This window comes from Gopherus flavomarginatus, chromosome 5 (genome assembly GCF_025201925.1).
Source record: "Gopherus flavomarginatus isolate rGopFla2 chromosome 5, rGopFla2.mat.asm, whole genome shotgun sequence".
NCBI lineage: Eukaryota > Metazoa > Chordata > Testudines > Testudinidae > Gopherus > Gopherus flavomarginatus.
In genome coordinates, this window is record NC_066621.1 from 16236136 (window position 1) to 16255137 (window position 19002).

General features: G+C 50.1%; 1 protein-coding gene across 4 annotated transcripts in view; it reads right to left on the bottom strand.

The window, feature by feature from the left end:
* The window catches only part of SOX13 (SRY-box transcription factor 13), a 90503-nt gene that overhangs the window by 45978 nt on the left and 25523 nt on the right, over nucleotides 1-19002 (bottom strand). The window contains exon 1 of one of the 4 annotated variants that reach the window (XM_050952291.1): nucleotides 15053-15139. The exons of 2 other annotated variants lie outside the window; for them this stretch is intronic. The gene's annotated coding sequence lies outside the window, so the exon portion shown is untranslated. Of the gene's footprint in view, nucleotides 1-4693; nucleotides 4715-15052; nucleotides 15140-19002 lie in introns of those variants that run through there. One more of the 4 variants, XM_050952296.1, reaches the window with a different exon arrangement.

The window sequence follows — 19002 nt, forward strand, 5'->3', positions numbered from 1 at the left end:
GCCCCAGGGTTGTGTTAGTGGGACACTGTACAGCAGGATATGCTGTCTTTCCACTGAGACTTAATACCAACATCCCTTCTAACCACTTGTAGCTATCAGAGATCCCCTTGCATTTATTGCAAAAGTTCCCAGACTCACTGGCTTCAAGTGCAGTTGTACTCAGAAGAACGTGCCTAAAGATGGAACCGTCCTACAGAACAGATCAGTCCGCTCGTGCGGAATCAGAGCCAAAGCAAGTGACAATCCAAAAAGTAAACACCTTTTCACTATGCTTTATTCCTGCTAGCCCTATAGAGCCAACGCAGCTAACAGAGGGCAAGCTGGAGTGTTCCTTCTCCTGCCTTAACAGGATAGTTACCTAAGTTCCAACTGCAGCACTACGCCCCGCTTTCATTTACCATTATAAAACCATTCAAAGTAATTAGCTGAGTCCCCCAGACTGACTCTGGTGGGGTCACTGGGGGCCTAATCTGTGGACGTAGAGGTTGGGCAGGATTAACTGTTGGGAGTACTTGGCCCACACAATCGTTATTGCTGCTGCTGATTTACGAGAATGAAAGAACCCAGCTTAACTCTCAGATCCCCAGTTACTCTTCCAGGGTTTGTACTTGGAAAAAGCCACCTTCTTATTTGTAAAGTGAGCTGAAGTGGGGATAAGAGAGCCACAATAAAGGTGGACTCCAACCCTGTATTCGGGAGGCTTGCACAGGAGCTGCCCATGCTCACTGGCTGTGCTCTCTCCCTACCTCGGTTTCACCACTCCTATGCCCAAAAGCTCAAACAAGTCCCTTCAGACTCAAACCTCATTTTAAAATGGTCACGAGAACAAACTCAGTCTGTGCTATTGCCTACAAACTTGACAGGCATCTATCAGCCAGTGTTGACACCCCAGCTTCAACCCATCCCACCTGATCTATCCACATCATGGCCAGGGGCAGAGATCTGCTTACCAACATCCGAGACTGGAAGCTCTTTGAGACAGGGAGTGGGCTATCTTAGGGGTGCGTACAGTGCCTAGTAGATTGTGATGGCTGCTGTGCTACAAATAATTAAGTTATATCGTGTTTTTATGAATCATTCCATAATTCCCTGCCACCGTCACATGAAGGAGCTGGACGGTAGCGCCGCAGAATTATTCAAGTGGACCATGACATTCTACACCCGAGCAGCCATTCACGTGGAGAGCATGGCCAGGCTGAGAGCTAAGGAACTGAATTTCAGAGGGAGTTGGGAGCCGAACCCTCTTTGTCCAACATTTTCAAAGGAGCCTAGTGCTCTGTGCATCCTAGCGAAGGAACATATTGCAGCTGCAACAGCGACACAGCCACATCCATCCAGGGATGCTCTAAACAGAGCATCTCACATCAGGAGGGGAGAACATGCCACCATCCCTTCTAGGCCTGCTAAAGCCATCGCAACAATGTTCCTCTTCACCGCAGCATGACAAGAACCCGGACCCAGATAACACCAACACTGCATTTCAACCCTTTAGAGCTCACCCCCTTCTGCCTTCATTTTTTAAATGTATTCTTGGCATTTGCTTTCATGGTTCCAAAGAAAACCCCCATTGAGGCCCCCTGCCTCCTGTCCATCCCCTGCAAGCACTGAACACAGCGGGAATCCGTTCACCTTAACACTATCTCTCATGGGGAAGATGGGGAAAGAGGGGGAAGGGTCTTTTGTTAGCCCCAAGGCGTCACTTAAGCATCTGAGCACGTAACAAAGATCCAAAGGTGTTGGAGTTTTAAGGAGCAGTGATGCTAGCATTGTCCCAGGCATGGATCTTGCAGATTCACACTTAAGACACAACCCCTTACCCCTTGCATCAGAGGAGCTAAAGAACACCTAGGGTGAAATCCTGGCCCCATACAAGTTAGCGTGGAGTTTTGCCACTGATTTCAACAAGGCCAGCTCTTCTGCTGCTGCATACCCACATAGCTCTGTCCACTTCAATGGAGTTGCAGCAAGTGCCCCGGCTGAGAACAGGACCCTTAATCCTTATCTGTCTCTACTCCGGCTGGGCCACCTCTTGCCAGTGGTAATTGGGAAAGTGCCCTCAGAGGTTGGGGTGACCAGGATGTTTCGTTTCATTTACTGCGCAACACTAAAGCAGCAAAGACTTTCAAGTGACAAGCAGCCGCTCCAAGCAGCCCGTCCCCCGGCTCCTGGAGAAGTGTTTGCTTTGTTCTCCACTTGTGGCCACCAGACAAGAGGCTCTTTGTGTCTCTCTGGCTCCTGAAGCACCTGTTCCCTCTGCCACCCCATTCTCCCGGTGTGTCCTTATTTATCCCCGTGTGCTGCAGCCTGTTCTCCTGAGCCAAGAGCCTTGGCAGCCCCTGCCTACACCTGCCTCAGCCTGGCATGCGCCTGGGGACTGGCTCAGCGGAGTCCGAGGGCAGGCACAGTTGCCACACACACACACACACAGAGCTATGTTTACACCAGTTGTTTATTTGGGGGAGGGCAGGGAACCAGGATGGAGCAGGGAGGATGAGAGCAAGTGAAGGCATTTAACACCGGCCTGACAAATTCGCACTTGGCTGCTACAGCCATAATTCCACCCAGCTGCCAAGCCGCCTGCTGTTCTCTGCATGGCCCAGCCTGAGAGAGGGCTCAGAACATTGAGCTGGGACCCCTGAAGGGATTGGGGCCGCAGCAGGAGAGCTGCACTCTGAAAGCTCCACAAGAGGGGTCAGCCCCATTGACTAGGTCATTGCTGCTTGGCATAGGGCATCACAGGCTTTCACGAGGCTTCACACTGTAAATGAGGACCAGGGCAAGCTCATCCAGAGCTGGGTTATCAGGAGAGCTCAGCACAACGGGTGCAGTGCTCTACTGAAAATTTGGCCCCAGCCATGGGTGTTAAGTGCTTCTTCAACTGGCCCCAAGGGCCTAATCCAAAGCCTACTGGAGTCAATGGGTGTCTGCCCTTCCAGGGCTGGGAGATATGTAAAACCCAAGGCTCATAGCATTGAGACATCCCCTCCTGCTCCAAGCTCACACTGCACCTCCATTTCAGTTACACACTGAGAATCAGCAATAGGCTGAAGAATCAACTACCGTGTCCAGGTTTCTTTCCCTTTTGCTTGAGCCAGGCTGCTGTAGCCGTAGAATGCTCTCTTGCCCTGGGGAGGGGAGAGCTCTATCCCAGCACTGCAGATCAAGAGCTGGGGAGAAAACTCCTGCCCTTCCCTCCCTCCTAGCTCAAGCATTTTCTAGGTAACAACAACAAAAAGACAGTTAGCACCAGTTGTCAAGGAGGCTGTAAACCTTTAATGGCCTCACGCTATCACACGCCATTTTGTCTCCACCAATCAATCACTCTAGGGTTCCACCTGCCCCAAAACACACGCCTCTCTGGCCCGCGAGGAGAAGCACCACCATACTCTCAAGGGACGACGGACGGACGGACGGACACTGATACACACACACGCTGCTTTAAGTGTGACCAGCAGACATGGCTGAGCCCACAGCGCTCTTGTAATACTTTATAAAAAGCAGACACTGAGCTCTTGCCTGTTCTAGCCCTAAGAATCATTTCAGTGTCTCCTCCAGAGCTTATATACAGGCAAGAAAGGGCATGGGCTTGTGGTTAAAGACATAGGACTGGCACTCAGGAGACCTGGATTCGAGTCTCAGTCCTGTCACAAGCTTCCAGCGCAGCCATGGGCAAGTTGCTTCCTTTCCGTGTGCCTCAGTTTACCCCCTGTAAAAATCAGTGTGTTACTTACAGGGGGTCTGAGAGCCTAAATTGTCCATGAAGCAGTTTGAGATCCGCACCAGAAAGGTTCTAGTTAAAAGATTCAAATTCTTATCCTCCATCAACAGCCCAGCCCAATAGCACTCTAACTACATCAGTAGAATTATAGGGGTATACTTCTGCTGGTAGATAGACAAGGCCTTAAGGCATGCTCATGTACAAACCTCTCACTCCAAGGGCTCTCTCTTTCCTGCCATCAGAGCAAGGTACAATAATAGGGCAGAGCTCCCTATTATTCTAACAAAAGAGACACTCTGGCATCCCATTGCAGCATGCCCATAATAAATGCTTCACACCTGCAGAAACTGCCTGCAACCTATGGCCTTACCCACTATGGCAGTTTCCCAAAACCTTCCCAGTGCTCCCTCCCGCCAAAGAATACAGCCCTGCAGCTTTTAAATTCCTCCTGTCCTGCAGGAGATTTCATGCCCTGAAAGGAGAATTCCATTGAACAACACTTGGTTCCTGCATTGCCAACCACAAGCTTTCAAAAATCATGAGTGGGGCCATTCAAGAATCTTGAGCTTGACTTAAAAAAACAACATATCTTGGTTTCATTCATTTGCCCTCTTGTTTTTGAGACTCAAGGGATCATGTTTTCCAGCCTTTCTCCATAATGGCTAGAAAATGACTTATTTCATAAATTAAAGCAGAGATACTCACATAAATCACAACTCCAGGAGCTGGGGACTTAGAAACCATCAAATATCACCAGACTGGCAATAAAATCGTGCAAGTTGGCAACACAGCATAAGTCTCAAAGGGCCTGATTCTCAGTGACATTAAGGCCCCTTTACAGCACTCTGGGAGGGCAAACACGCCTCAAAAGGAGAGAACAAGGGGGGCTCCAATGACTATTTATCACCCCAAAGCTCTTTGTTTAGCTTTCCACACCTTGGCCTCTTGCTTCTTCCATCTCCCCTCCTCCCATACCTAGATGTTTCTCTTCCTTCCTAGACCTGGCTCATCCCATGGCTCCCTGCTGGTTCCACTCTGTTAAGTAAATGGAATCTCTGCCCAACACTGATGGCACTATTGTTTCCTGGAGAGGGGGACTGGTCCTCTGGACACCAGAGTAACCTGTGACAGGGCAGACATCCTACCAGCTCCTATTTCGAGCAAATATGTGACACTGTGCCAGAGCTTCTTTGGATGAGCAGGGCCTGGCTGCCGTCAAGGTCATGCTTAATAAGTGCCCAAAGCCAAGGATGGATGGGGCTTTCTGGCTCAATTCTCCCCCTGACCCCACCCCGCCAACCACAGGATGAGAGCAACACCCCCAGACTTCAGTGGGAGCGATTTGTATCTGATGGAATAGGAGGGGTGCAAGAACTGGGCCCAGGATGTTCCACTTCCAGGTCTGCCACATAGCTCCAGAACCAAGTCTGACTGGTTATTTACATCAGCGGTTCTCAACCTTTCCAGACGACTGTACCCCTTCCAGGAGTCTGATTTGTCTTGCCTACCCCCAGTTTCACCTCACTTAGAAACTACTCGCTTACAAAAATCAGATAAAAAAATATAAAAGTGTCACAGCCACTAGTACCAGAAAATGGCTGCCTCTCTCATTTTTACCATGTAATTATAAAATAAATCAATTGGAATATATGTATTGTACTTACATTTCAGTGTATAGTACATAGAGCAGTATAAACAAGTCATTGTCTGTATGAAATGTTAGTTTGTCCTGACTTCACTAGTGCTTTTTATGCAGCCTTTTGTAAAACTAGGGAAATGTCTAGATTAGGAGTTGATGTGCCCCTCCAGAAGATCTCTGTGTACCCCCCAGGATACGCATATCTCTGGTTGAGAACCACTGATTTATATTGTAGTCTGCAGGCTGCTATCTCTCTCTGCATCCCAGCACCATCTGCAAACGGGGCTTAAAAAGCGTATATGTAGCAAAGATTAATGTACCAGCACTGCTGAGAACTTCACACAAAACCCCACACAATTAGAGTAAATTATTCCAGGCCTCCCCTAGCCCAATCCAAATGTGTTATTAACCATTATTCTGTACTGCAGGGGCACCAAAAAGCCCTGATCAGGAATCATTGTGCTAGGAGCTGTACATACACAAATAGCAAAAAGAGAACATCTGCCTTGAAGAGCGTAGGATCTGATAAGAAGAGGCAGCACTCCAAAGAAGACTTTCCTGGCTATGTCTACGCCACGAGCTAGGTGTGTGAGTCCCCTACACGTGCACATTCTCAGGTCAGCGGAGTATAAATAGCAGTGTAGATGCGGTAGCACAGGACAGCATCAGTGGAGGCACAGCTGAGCCATGACGAGTACACACCCACAAGTTTCAGACAGGTTTGTACTTAGCCCTGCTCAGCCGTGCCTTCTCTGCTTCTACCCCTGCTTCTGTGGCTATGCTGCTATTTATACTCAGGCTAGCTCAAGGACAGCTAGCACAAGCGCGTGTACACGAGCAGGATAATCGCATCCCAGGCTCGCAGTGTAGACATAGCCTCTGTTTCACCAATTCCAACTGGGGGCAAAACATTAACCCCCCCAAATACCCAGCCAGGATCAGTCAGTTGGCCAATCCCAGGGCACTGTTTCCAAGCCAAGCATGGTTTCGTTGGTTTGGGCTTTTTTTTGCTGTTTAACACTAAGTTTGAAGTCTGCGAATTCATTCACCTTCCCGATATCTGGAACAAGCGGGGAGCAAACAAGAAGCAAAGGGGCTGATGTCTGCTCTTCTAGAAGCCTAGGCTTAACCTCAGTGAGGCAGGGCCTGCTACTACCTCTCTGTCTTTACAGCCCCTAGCACAAGGGGACTCATGCTCATTGGCCTCTAGGCACTGCTGCGACATAAATGTTAAATATTAATAGATGTGACCACTATGGTGCTAACACTGTTAATAAGGTGGTTTGAAAAGTCTTGTCTACACTAGATTTTGTGTCATGAAATTCCATCCGCACCAGAGGGGGAGGGCTAGGGTAGACTGGCCCCTGGCATTTTAACCACCACATCCTCCAAACTAACTAGATCAGGGGTTCTCAAACTGGGAGTCATGAGGTTATTACCATAGGGGGGCCGTGAGCTGTCAGCCTCCACCCCAAAACCCTGCTTCACCTCCAGCATTTATAATAGTATTAAATATATAAAAAGTGTTTTTCATTTATAAAGGGGGTTGCACTCAGAGCTTGCTGTGTGAAAGGGGTCACCAGTACAAACATTTGATAACCATTGAACTAGATTGACGCTTGTTACTAGTCAGTTTCGATTTCAGTCTTTTGCATGTTAACACAGGGTTGCAACCATTTGGGCAGCAAACCTCAGGGAAGGGCAGAAATCCAAACATGCGACAGCAACAACAAAAGCGAGCGATTTTGTTAATTTCTTGAAACATTTCTATTAACACAAGCGTTTAGAAAACCTTTTAAAAACAAACAAACAAAAAACCTCATAGGACCCGAATCTCCTTTCACTTTTACCATTAGCCCAATGGAATCACTCAGCATTTTCACCTGGGTAAGAGCAAGGTGAATCAGAGCCCCCAGAAACCACTTTCAGAATCTGCACTACCCACCATTCCTTTAACAAACTCGTGCAAAATTCAACTCAGCTGCTTTCTCCTTTTCCGACAAGTAAAGTATTATTAGGGATTTTTCCACCACCACTAAATCATCATGAAAGGCCAGGCCAGTTGATTTTGTGCCTGGACTAGTAAATTTTCACATCAAATTTTCAAGGCTGCTTTAATTATAAGCCATTTTACCTCGCTCATTTCTATAAGAGACCTTGGGGGGTGTGGCAAGGGGGCAGTGCCCTGGACTCCAAAGGCACTAGACCAGGCCTGCACCATTCATAAAGCAGTGAGCGCCATATTATTCCAAAGAAAACAGCTGAGGGCTGAACCCCCCCCAGCACCACTCACACCCCCTGAAACACAACATCCTCCCCAGTGCCGCCCGCCCCGTGGAAACAACGCCCCCAGAGCTGCTGAAACAACCCCCCCGAGCACTGCCCAGCCCCCCCGAAACAATCCCTCCAAGCACTGCCCACCCCGCGGAAACAAACCCTCCTTCCCTATCGCCGCCCCACCGAAACAGCGGTATTGAACCTTGGTAATATGTTATAGTGGGCCCCTAAGGTAGTATAATTAAGGTAGAAGAAAACTGGTTTTTTGCTAGAAGTAGAATAAGATCTTCCCCCCACTTTGTAATCAATTGCCCTGTTGAATGAATGAGGTGTGAATGAGGAAGACGTGGAAGGCAGGCACCTCCAGACAACTGCAACCCTTGGAGAGGAGATGGGAGCCAGACCAGATCAGTAGAACAGGTCAGCCACTGACTCACCACTCGCCTCCTCAGCTCCCCTCCGCTGCTGCTGGCTCACCTGCCCCCCTGCCACTGCCCGCCTGCTGGTCTCCTCGCCACCTCGCTCGCCTACTCACCCCCTGCCACTGCCCACCTCCTCAGCCTCCTCACCCCCCACCACTCACCTACTCACCCCCTGCCACTGCCCACCTGCTCACCTCCTCAGCCCCCCAGCTCGCCTACTCACCTCCCGCCACTGCCCGCCTGCTTGCCTCCTCAGCCCTGCCCACCGCCAGCTCACCTGCCCCACCGCCACTGCCTGCCCGCCTACTCACCCCCTGCCACTGCCCACCCACTCGCTTCCTCAGCCCCCTTCCCTCACCTGCTGCTTGCCTACTCACCCCCTATGGGCCGCACAGTGAGCCCACCTTCTCACCCCTTGTGGGCCGCACAGTGAGCCCATGCGGGCTGCATGTGGCCCCCAGGCCGCCTGCTGTGCAGGCCTGCACTAGACTGCATCATTTGTAATGGCCACATGCCTAAAGCCAGCATAGATGGTAATGGCGCATTAAATTATGGAAAGGCAGAATTTCAGATACGTCTCCCAACGTGCATTCTTCAGCTATATGGCTGCCAATCGTGGCAGGAACTGAACAGGGGCAAAAAAGAATGCAGTTACCCCACATTCAAATGATGAACAGAAATGGCTTCCACTTGAAAAAAATGTTTACTTAAGACCACTGCAAAAGCATTGGACAAAGTTTGGGGTATTAGTTTCAACATTTGGAGGGCTTCAGGCTCTGACTGAGCACAGTTTAAGCACATGCTTTACTCTAAGCACATGTTTAAGACCCCTTGACTTCAACAGTCCCAAGATTGAACAACATTCCCTGCATTTTATTTTATTTTATTTTTTTTAAACTGATCCACCCAAATGGCTGGGACACTTTTGTCATGAGCCAGAGCAAAATGCAGCAGCCGCATTCTGCCTGGCAAATCCAGTCCCATTTGTATCCCATCTTTATCACTGAGCTGGTGGAACTCATTCAGACCAAAGGCCATTGTGTAGGACTGGACCCATTCCAGGATCGGACATATGGCCTTCGAGCAAGTGGATTAAGTGCGGAGTGGGAGGGAGGGCTTCCAAATAACAGAAAATTTTCCAAAAGTGGCTGCCTCTGGCTCTGCCAACTTCCCTCCTTTTTAAAATGACAGCAGCGCTCCAAACCCAAGAGATTCCCATCCAAGCCTGAGGAGGATCCAATGATTAGAAGCTCATTAGAGTGCGAGGCAAAATTTGGCCTGAAAATACCTGGAGCCAACTCTCAATGAAGTCAGAGGCAGCTTTACAGTATGCAGCAGAGAGCCTCTTTAGCTCGCAGGGGATATTTCCCAAAGGGAAGGGACAAGGGCAAATGGGGCTATAACTTATTGCATTGTGACAATTTATTGCATGATTGGGGTGGTAATAATTTATGTCTCTCCTGTACGTTCTGCACTGCACTCAGCATACTGTCCACACTCGACAAAAGAATAATGCCAGCTTTATATACATTGATTTCTATAGTGCTGGATGAAGCAATGGGTTAGCAATCATATCACTCAGGTCTGAATGTTTTTTTAAAATAAAATTTTTGTAGAAAATGCAGCAGCAAATACACCTCCCCCACCAAAACAATGTATTTGATCATTTGTGGATGCAGAGGTGGAAGACGCAAACCTAGACCAGAGCTCTAAAAGCAATGCGTGCGTGCTCCCAGCAGCATCCTTTTGTTAAATACCGTCTCCAGCGTAATAGCAGCTATTTCAATATCCACTGTTACCCATACACACAAACCCCAAAACAACAGTTAGTGTTTACAACTAAAGCCAACAGGAAGGTGCTCTCACGGCAGTCTGACCAAGCAGGTCTCAATCCGCTTTGCGCTGGCAAGCGCAAGATACCGGAGTCAGCAGTCTATGTTCCGCGTTGCAGATCGCTGGCCCTCCAGCCCTTCGGTTCTACAGACTGGGCTCCCCTCTCAATACACCAGTCTGCACTGTGCATGTGATCTAGCAGGAAGGGCTCCACACCCCCCATCTAAGACCAGCTCATTTGGGGCTCATGCTGCCACACTAATGGGCCTCAACCACGGTACGGGGATGTAGGACTGAGAGGAGGCCAGTCACCATGGCATACTGGGCACTTGGCCAATGTTGTGCACCAGCTCCAAGGAGCCAATTGCGATGATGACACCCCTGCAGGGAACTAAACTGAGACCCACAATCTCAGTTCACAACCATCAGAAGGTCAGCAGTTGGACTTGAACCTGTGACCTTGAGGTAAAAATCCCTGTGGCTCATTTCCAGTTCCGAGTCACCCCTCTCCCCACAAGCTGTTTTTAATATTAGTGACTGTCACTCGGCCTAACAAGTCTTGATTCCAGGAAACATACAGAGTGTGAAAACGGCAAGTTCAGACAGGCGCTCTGGGGGCCTCTTGAACAAATAGCAAATGTAAAAATAAACCCATTGAAAGAATAGATTTACTGTGCTTACGTCGCCACGCACTTTGCACTCACAGCAGTGCCCTTTCCAGTACCCCAGGAACCAAATTAAACTTCTCAAGTGAGGAACAATTTTAAAAGCCAGCTCCAGTTTAACTAGCTACCTAATACCAGACTGGTCAGAGCTGCACATGTAAATCCTTTTGTAATGGACAGTCAGTTAGCGTGATTTAAAGTCAAGCTATTTTTTGCCCCCACTGGTTGGAACAAACTTTGCTTGTCAAGAATGCTTTCAGTACGGGGTTGTTTGGGTGCTTTGGTTTGGCAAGCATAGAAGGAGAAAACATCGCAGACAGAGACACTTGGCTTGATAAAGCTAATAGACTGTGCTAGGACATTTGTTTCAGAGAGGGAGATTTTAAAATTGCCAGGACAAACTCAGTAAAACAGCCCCAAAATCCAACTCCTCTTCAGGAAATTGCTTTGACAGGGAGGAAATTTCATGGTCCTCTCAACTCTACTGCCACCCGAGTACAAAGAGTATCCAGTTAACATGGAGAAGGACAGAACAGATTCCCAAGGCAGATCTGGAGTGGGCAGTTCTTTTATGACAGAAAGGGATTCTGGATTCTCAACCCACGACAGGTTTACTGTCAATACAGAGATTAAACAAACCTACATCGAAAATGGAGGGTCAGTAAAAAAAAAAAAAAAAAAAAACAAAAAACTTTGTAAGGGGCAAGATCACTTAGAAACATCTCTCTCCTGCTTTCCCTCACATTTCCAGACTTCACCTGTATTTTTAAAGTGGAATATGGGTTCACAAGCTTTGATGTTTAAAAAAAAAGTTAACAGTCAAAAGGATGGAGGGTGTAACCATTAAAATGAACTAAAAGGAATTTGCATGAATCACAAACACAAGCAACTGGGCACAATACACAGTTAACTGGATGAAATTCTCAGGCCTGTGTAATACGAAGGCCAGACTAGATGATATAATTGGCCTTAAAATCTATAATCTCAAATCACGTTTTCCATCCTTAAAGTATCATATAAGATATAGCTGAGACTTAAACAATAAGTGACTATTGTCAGCAAGTTTTTCCTGGGTGGCATCCCTGATTAGCATAAAATATTGGAAGCTATTAGCCTGAGGTGGAAATAAGCCAGCTTTCTAATTGTTTGCACATTTCACATGAAAACCTGTCACTGACCTCTCCCTTAGCCATACATCTCTTCATTTCTCTCTCCTACCGCTATTATTTTAACTTTTTTAGTGAATTATTTAACTCTAAAGCACCTTGAGGGTGCTGGATGGGTGAAATACACTATCCAAGGTGACATTTGGTATACTTAACCACCAAAACTGATGGCCGTAACTGTCTGTTTTAATTTGTTACCTAACCATTCCAAATTCCAAAAAGTGCGTGAAATTCACCCCAGTGTACTATTGCAATTCGCCACTGACACCATTCATGTATTATTTGTCTAGCACTAACAGTTGTGCTAAGTATGCTTTATAGAGACGGGAATAAGGACAAAGGCGGCGAGTGTGCATGAGGGGAATCCTGGTCACTTTGATTTCAGTAGGGTCAGGATTTCATCTGCAGTCCCTGCCCAGTACACAGAGTTTTCTGGTTTGGAATGAATTTGGGCTTCTAAAGTACCAAACCTCACTTTCAAGCTGGTCATAAATGCTGGCTTGATGACAATTCCCACTAAAGGAAGATCACAATATTCAACTTGCTGGGTTTGTTTTTGTTTAGGTACCAGCAAAAGTGACACCGCTCAGCATTTATTGTACTAAAGATCCTCTTTGTTGGGAGCCCTATTATTGTAATTTTGTTATTTTAAAAAAAACTATTTACAAAGCCAAACATCTGAGCGCATCACGCAGCCACCAAGTTTTGTTGCATGGATTCCATAACACTCTTCCTTGCCTCTAAACACACAATATAAATATTTCCTTTGTGGAATCATTTGAGTTGATGTGATTGCTGGGGGAAAAAAATCATGAAAAAGCCAGCAACAAACAGTTAAAGGACCAGGCGGCATATTTACAAATTGTGTATGGCTCTCTCTCTCCGCTACACTTTCTATAGGAGCAATGACTGGGATTGTGGTACATGCAGTCCCCAAAGATGCAGCATTCTAGTAAATAAAAGCTGCATAAATGTACCACCATTGCATTTCTTTTTGGAAAGGTGGAGGGATGAAATAAGCAGTGTTTAGAATTTTAAAATAATTGCAAAAAATAACTCACTCCATCCAAGTGGAGATTCCAGCTACCAGCTCATCTTGCACTTTACCATCTTAGCCAGTATGTGTCTGCCTGTTTATTTTACAACATGCATGGTGACCTCTGCTGGTGCCTGTGTCTACAGAGAGTGTCACCCAATCTATTGCCCATTTTACTATGAAATCATTGTACTGTGGAGCCCCACAGACTGGCTGGCGAGACGGTGCCCTGGCTCAGTGGGAAATGTCATAAATAAGCCATGGGGGCAGAGGGAGAGACTAGCAAGCGGAAAAAGTATCTGCTTCTTTTCCCAAATGCAGAGTCCCACACAAAGCCTTCCCCTGGGCTCCCACCACATCCCACAGAATCCCTTACACCTGACCTGTACCATTAAGTCAGTAACCTACTAAATCCAATGACGCCTGGCAATAATCAAGGCCGTTATAACGTCCAGTTACGGAACAGGAAAGGCCAGGCCAGGCTAAACAGAAAAATGTGAGAAGCAACAGCAAACCTGACAGTCTGGTTTTATGAAAGGGGGGTGGGGGGCAGGAGAGGGAGAATACAGGGGTTAACACCTTCCTTGCCAGGACTATTACCAGTGCTCTGATGTAGTCCCCAGTCTGGGGTCTATTTGTGACTTAAAGATCCGAGCACACTGGGGGACACTAGAGAAATAGGAGTTTGCAACCAGTGAGTGGACGTTCCGGAAGGAGAAACTTCTTTTTTTAAGCTGTTTTAGGTTTAATTCAAAACAAGTGGATCTCCCCCTCCCCGTAAAGCCAGGGGAGACCTGGCAGGTTTGGGAACAGGTCGGGAGGAATCAAGCTAAGATTTGCACAAGGAAATAAAAACCAGCAAGGGGCAGGGGTCAGAACTGCAAAATCCCTCCTTGTGCCCAGGGGCATGGGAGCTCCAGAGCTCAGCGAGGGTATCCCAGCGCTGCCGGGGACCATGGAGGGGCAGGGCTGCCCAGAGGATTCAGGGGGCCTGGGGCAAAGCAATTTCAGGTGCCCCTTCCATAAAAAAAAGTTGTAATACTATAGAATACTATATTCTTGTGAGGGCCCCTGTGCGGCCTGGGGCCTGGGGCAAATTGCCCCACTAGCCCCCCACTCTAGGCAGCCCTGTTGGGGGGGTGAGAATGTAAAAGGGGGTGCAGGAGGAGAAGGGGGTGAAGGGGCAGTGCACGGGGCACGGGGGTGAGAGAAGGTAAAAGGGGGGAGAAGTGGGTGAAGGGGGGATTTAAAGGGAGCAGGGGTCAGAAGCGGGGCTGGGGGGAGACGTGGGGTGAAGGGGCAGTGCACGGGGCCAGAGGGGCCGGGGGGTGGGGGATTTAAAGGGAGCAGGGGTCAGAAGCGGGGCTGGGAGCAGACGTGGGGTGAAGGGGGCAGTCCATGGGGCCGGGGGGGATTTAAAGGGAGCAGGGGTCAGAAGCGGGGCTGGGAGAAGTGGGGTGAAGGAGGCAGCGCACGGGGCCGGGGGGGGGGGTTAGAGGCAGCAGGGGGTAGAAGCGGGGCCAAGGGGGCAGCGCACGGGGCCGGGGGGGGTTAGAGGCAGCACGGGATAGAAGCGAGGCTGGGGTGAGAAGCGGGGCCGGGGGAAGAAGCGGGGTGAAGGGGGCAGCGCAGGGGACCGTAGGGGGATAAAGGCAGCAGGGGTGAGAAGCGGGGCCGGAGGAAGAAGCGGAGTGAAGGGGGCAGCGGACGGGGCCGAGGGGGGGGTTAGAGGCAGCAGGGGGTAGAAGCGGGGTGAAGGGGGCAGCGCACGGGGCCGGGGGGGTAGAGGCAGCAGGGGGTAGAAGCGAGGCTGGGGGTAGAAGCGGGGCCGGGGGAAGAAGCGGGGTGAAGGGGGCAGCGGACGGGGCCGAGGGAGGGGGTTAGAGGCAGCAGGGGGTAGAAGCGGGGTGAAGGGGGCAGCGCACGGGGCCGGGGGGGTTAGAGGCAGCAGGGGGTAGAAGCGGGGCCGGGGGAAGAAGCGGGGTGAAGGGGGCAGCGGACGGGGCCGGGGGGGTTAGAGGCAGCAGGGGGTAGAAGCGGGGCCGGGGGAAGAAGCGGGGCCAAGGGGGCAGCGCACGGGGCCGGGGGGGTTAGAGGCAGCAGGGGGTAGAAGCGGGGCCAAGGGGGCAGCGCACGGGGCCGAGGGGGTTAGAGGCAGCAGGGGGTAGAAGCGGGGCCGGGGGAAGAAGCGGGGCCAAGGGGGCAGCGCACGGGGCCGAGGGGGGGGGTTAGAGGCAGCAGGGGGTAGAAGCGGGGGGGGTCCCAAGGTTCCCGCGGGGGAGCGGGCTGCACTTACTACTCTGCCGGGCTGCGTCCTCGGGCAGCCCCCGCCCGCGGCTTGTGCGCTGAGCTCCGCCGGGCGCCTCTCTCGGCTGCCCCCGTGCGGGGCCGGCGGGGCGGGGGCGGCGGCAGCGGCGGCTGGGGCCGGGCTCCCTCCCCGGGCCGGGCGGACTGGGATGCTGCGGCCGGTGCGGATCGCGGCGGCTGCAGCGGGCTCCGTGCAGCGCCAGCCCCCTCCCCTCCGAGGGGAGTTGCCCCAGCGCGGAGGAGGGAGGCTGCCGAGGGATCCCCCCTCCCACGCACCGGGGCTGGGCTAGCTCCGCCGTGGGCCAGAGGCTAGCGCAGGGGCTGGGTTTGCAATGGGAGCAGTCCAGGGCCAGGCTGCCTCCTGCCCCGGCCAGACGCTGCTTCACCCCCTCCAGACAGCACCCGGCTGCTAGCACCTCCCCAGTGCAGCCAGCCGGCTTCCTCCTAGTCCTAGTTCCCGGCCCCCTTCAGCCACTTCGCCCAGCGCCCCTCCCTGCCCTCACTCGTCAGCCACAAGGGGACCCAGGTGCGGGGGTCCCACGTGCTTTAGCCAATTGGGTCTGGGTAGCGTCCAGTCGCTGCTGCCAGCTCTGGGTCTCTTGGGCACGCTCCCTGGCTCAGGCCTCTTGGCAGGTGTCCTCCCTTGGGACATGGGGTGCTGTCTCCCCAGACCCCACAATCAGCACCTGCGCCCTTCCCCCAGTCTCCCGCTCACTTACACATGCCCCCCAGAGCCCCACCTAGGCTGTGGTCATGTTGGGCTTCTAGTTTAACCCCTGAAGGGGCAATGTGTCCGGAAGGCAAGGAACATAACACAGGCTTAGCCAAGGAATCTCTTAGCCACACTCCCTTTACTTTTAAAGCTCTCCAGAGTTACAGGTCTTGGAAAACAATGAAGTCCTGACACGTCCCCTCCTCTAGTCTGAGCTCACCCTGTCTGCGTGTTGTCAGCCTTTCAAACTGGGCAGAGTCCCTCCTGGCTTCTCTCTCCTACATCTCCTGCTTATATGTGGCAATGGCTGGCGCCTGCACAGAGCAGAACCCCGCTCTTAATCAGGGGCTCTGACTGTGAGACATGGACTTCACCAGGCTTGCCCAGATCACGGTCTTGATGGCTTCTCCATGATCGTGAACTCTCATCCAGGTTGGGCAGCTGTCTGGGATGCTCTGTTTAGACCTGGGCAGCCCCATAGTGCCACACCAGAGTTCATCAGTTGATAGGTACATCCCACTCCATCGCAAGGACCTCAGGGGCTGCAAGGACCATCTCAAAGCACTCCAGGGTCACATTGGGATGGAGTAAAGCTTCAGGAGCTGGCCTGGGCCAGATGTTTCATAGGTAGCTGCTGCTCCCATGCAGACAGCTGGGGATCCCTGCCTACTCCTCCCATCTTGACTTCATGGTAGAATCAGATGGAGAAGAGCCTTTAAGAGGCCCTCCATCCTGCACACCAGCTTGAGCCTGTGAATCACAGACCAGCCCGGGAACCAGCACACCTAGGTTCATAGATCCCTAGCTTTTAAGGCCAGAAGAGACTGGTATGAAATATGATCATCTCATCTGACTGCACAACACAGGCCAGAAAATCTTAACCAATAATTTCTGCATCACGCCCCAGGTGCTATTCCCCAGTCTGCCACAGGCTTGCTGGAAAGGCTCTCAGGCCCCATGATGGTTGGCATGGTGTAAAAACTTCTCAAAAAACAGCAGTATGGCCTCTAAAAAGTCCTGGCTCCCACCCCCTCTGTGCCTCAGTTTCCCCATCCGTAAAATGGGAATGATGTTACCCAGCAGTGTTACTCACTCTGAGATGGCTGAAAGGAACTAGGTGTTATTTTACTGCTTGGGCACCCAAAAGCTACTATTAGAATTTGGGACAATCAGGGACTGAAAATTTAGGACTTAGCCAAGTCTTGCCCTGTTGATGCACTGGGGAAGGCCGCTGTGGGAATCTCCATTCACATTCCTGCTGGGGGGGGGCTGCTGTTCAGGCCAGGCTCTGTCACACAGGTATCGACAGGCCCATGTCCTAACGCCCAATTTTTAAATTTCTTGTAGTGACAACAAATATGTCATCCTGCTGACTTGCAAAAGCAGGGATCACATCTGCCTTCCCTCCGCACCAGCATCACGGAGGACCTTTTCATTCCCAGAGGTGGGTTGAAAAACTATTTTGAATCTGGAGCACTTTCCCCAGGAGATTATAATTCCGGTAGCTGGGGAGTCCCAAAAGCAGAGCTCAACTTCCTTGGAACATGCCTGGTCTAGTTAAAGTTATAGAAACAGCCCATCTTTCTGAGTCTGTTCTGTTAGGTCCGTGATGACTAATTAGTTTCTTTGTCCAGTCTATTAGCAACCAGAGTAACACTCCAAATTGCCTTGCTGCTAAAAGGCAGTGTATATTTAGAGCGAGATACCAAAACTCTGTCTTCTAGACAGATGGAAAGCGTGCACGGATACATAGATTTCAAGGCCAGCAGAGACCACTGTGCTCACCGAGTCTATAACACAGGCTAAAGACTGGCAGCCTGTAAAACACTCTTCTCTTACCATTGTAAGACTGTGGCGTGGCCAGTTCAAAAAGGGGCCTCATTTGCAGTACACAGGTATCCACATCACAGGACACACCACCACAAGTGGCTCTGTTGTTTTCAGGCTCAGCGAAGGCGCCAAGGATTAAATTGGTCAGACTGAACTGCCCTCTGACCCTTAGAGGTGGTCCCTCTCTAGGTCAGGGGTGAGGCCTGTCTGCGGGGGAAGCCTACACTTCTGCTGCTTGTTTTCTAGCTAGATTGCCATCTCCAGAACTATCAAGTCGAGCTGCTTGGAAATTTTCCAGCTGAACGTTTTTGTGCTGGAAAATGCCAATTCATCCAAAGAAAAACATGCTGCGGAATCAACACGGCTTCCACAAGGATGCAAACTGCAGAAACATGTCGATGCTGATGAAATTTCATTTTGGGGGGAGGGGCAAATTAAAAAAAACCTCTCATTAATATCAAAAATATTCTGTTTCGACCTTTTCAGAGCATAACTTTTCACTGAGAATTTGTTTTATAAATAAATTAAATAAATAAATAAAATGTTGAAATTGGAATGAAACACTTTATCTAAACAAAACATTTTGACTGACTCAAACCTATTTTTTCTCCTAGACTTTTGATTGTGAGAAATGGCAAAAATTTTCATTTCCTCCCAATGGAGCTATCTGACAAGGACCTAGGATGCTCAGGGCTGAGCTCCTCCAGCCCCAGAATCAGATGAACTCACACACACACATTAACAGAGCACATCTGAGTGGACCAGCTTAATGCACTCCCAAGCTAACCCCTTATATGTTCCTGGACTCAGCAGGCTGGGTTGAACAGCACTTCCAGGCTGACACCCTCATATGCCACGAGCAACGCACCGGAATAGAGTATGCCTGGGCAGGCTGAGTTGAGCTGCACTTTCAAGTTTCCACCCTCCTATGCCACAGGTTCAGCATGTCCCTATCCCCACTTTCATGTTAAAATTGTTCTGGTAGCAACCCACTTGACGAGCAAACCCTATGGGATTTTTGGGCAGTGCAAGCTTAGGTAAGAGGAGCGTTGCCTCAGAGCAAACGGGGAAGCCAAAAACACAAAAGAGAGAGAGAGGGAGGGAAGCAACCAGCTTAACCATAAAAGTTATTTATTGCCAGGTAATAACCATATAAGGGGAACCAACCAAACAAAACAGTTACAATATTATATCTAGCTTAAATTTGCTTACAAAAGTCAGGTTTAGAAAGCTATACCTGATCACAAGTCAGGGTTAGAAAGCGATACCTAGAGTAGGGAAAAGAAAGAGAGAGAGAGAGTTGGGTTCTCACCACGCCATGAAGCTTGAACTGGTTGGGGTTCCCAGTGGTGGTGGTAGCTGAGGGTCCAGAGTGCTGGAGACAGGCAGAGCCCCCA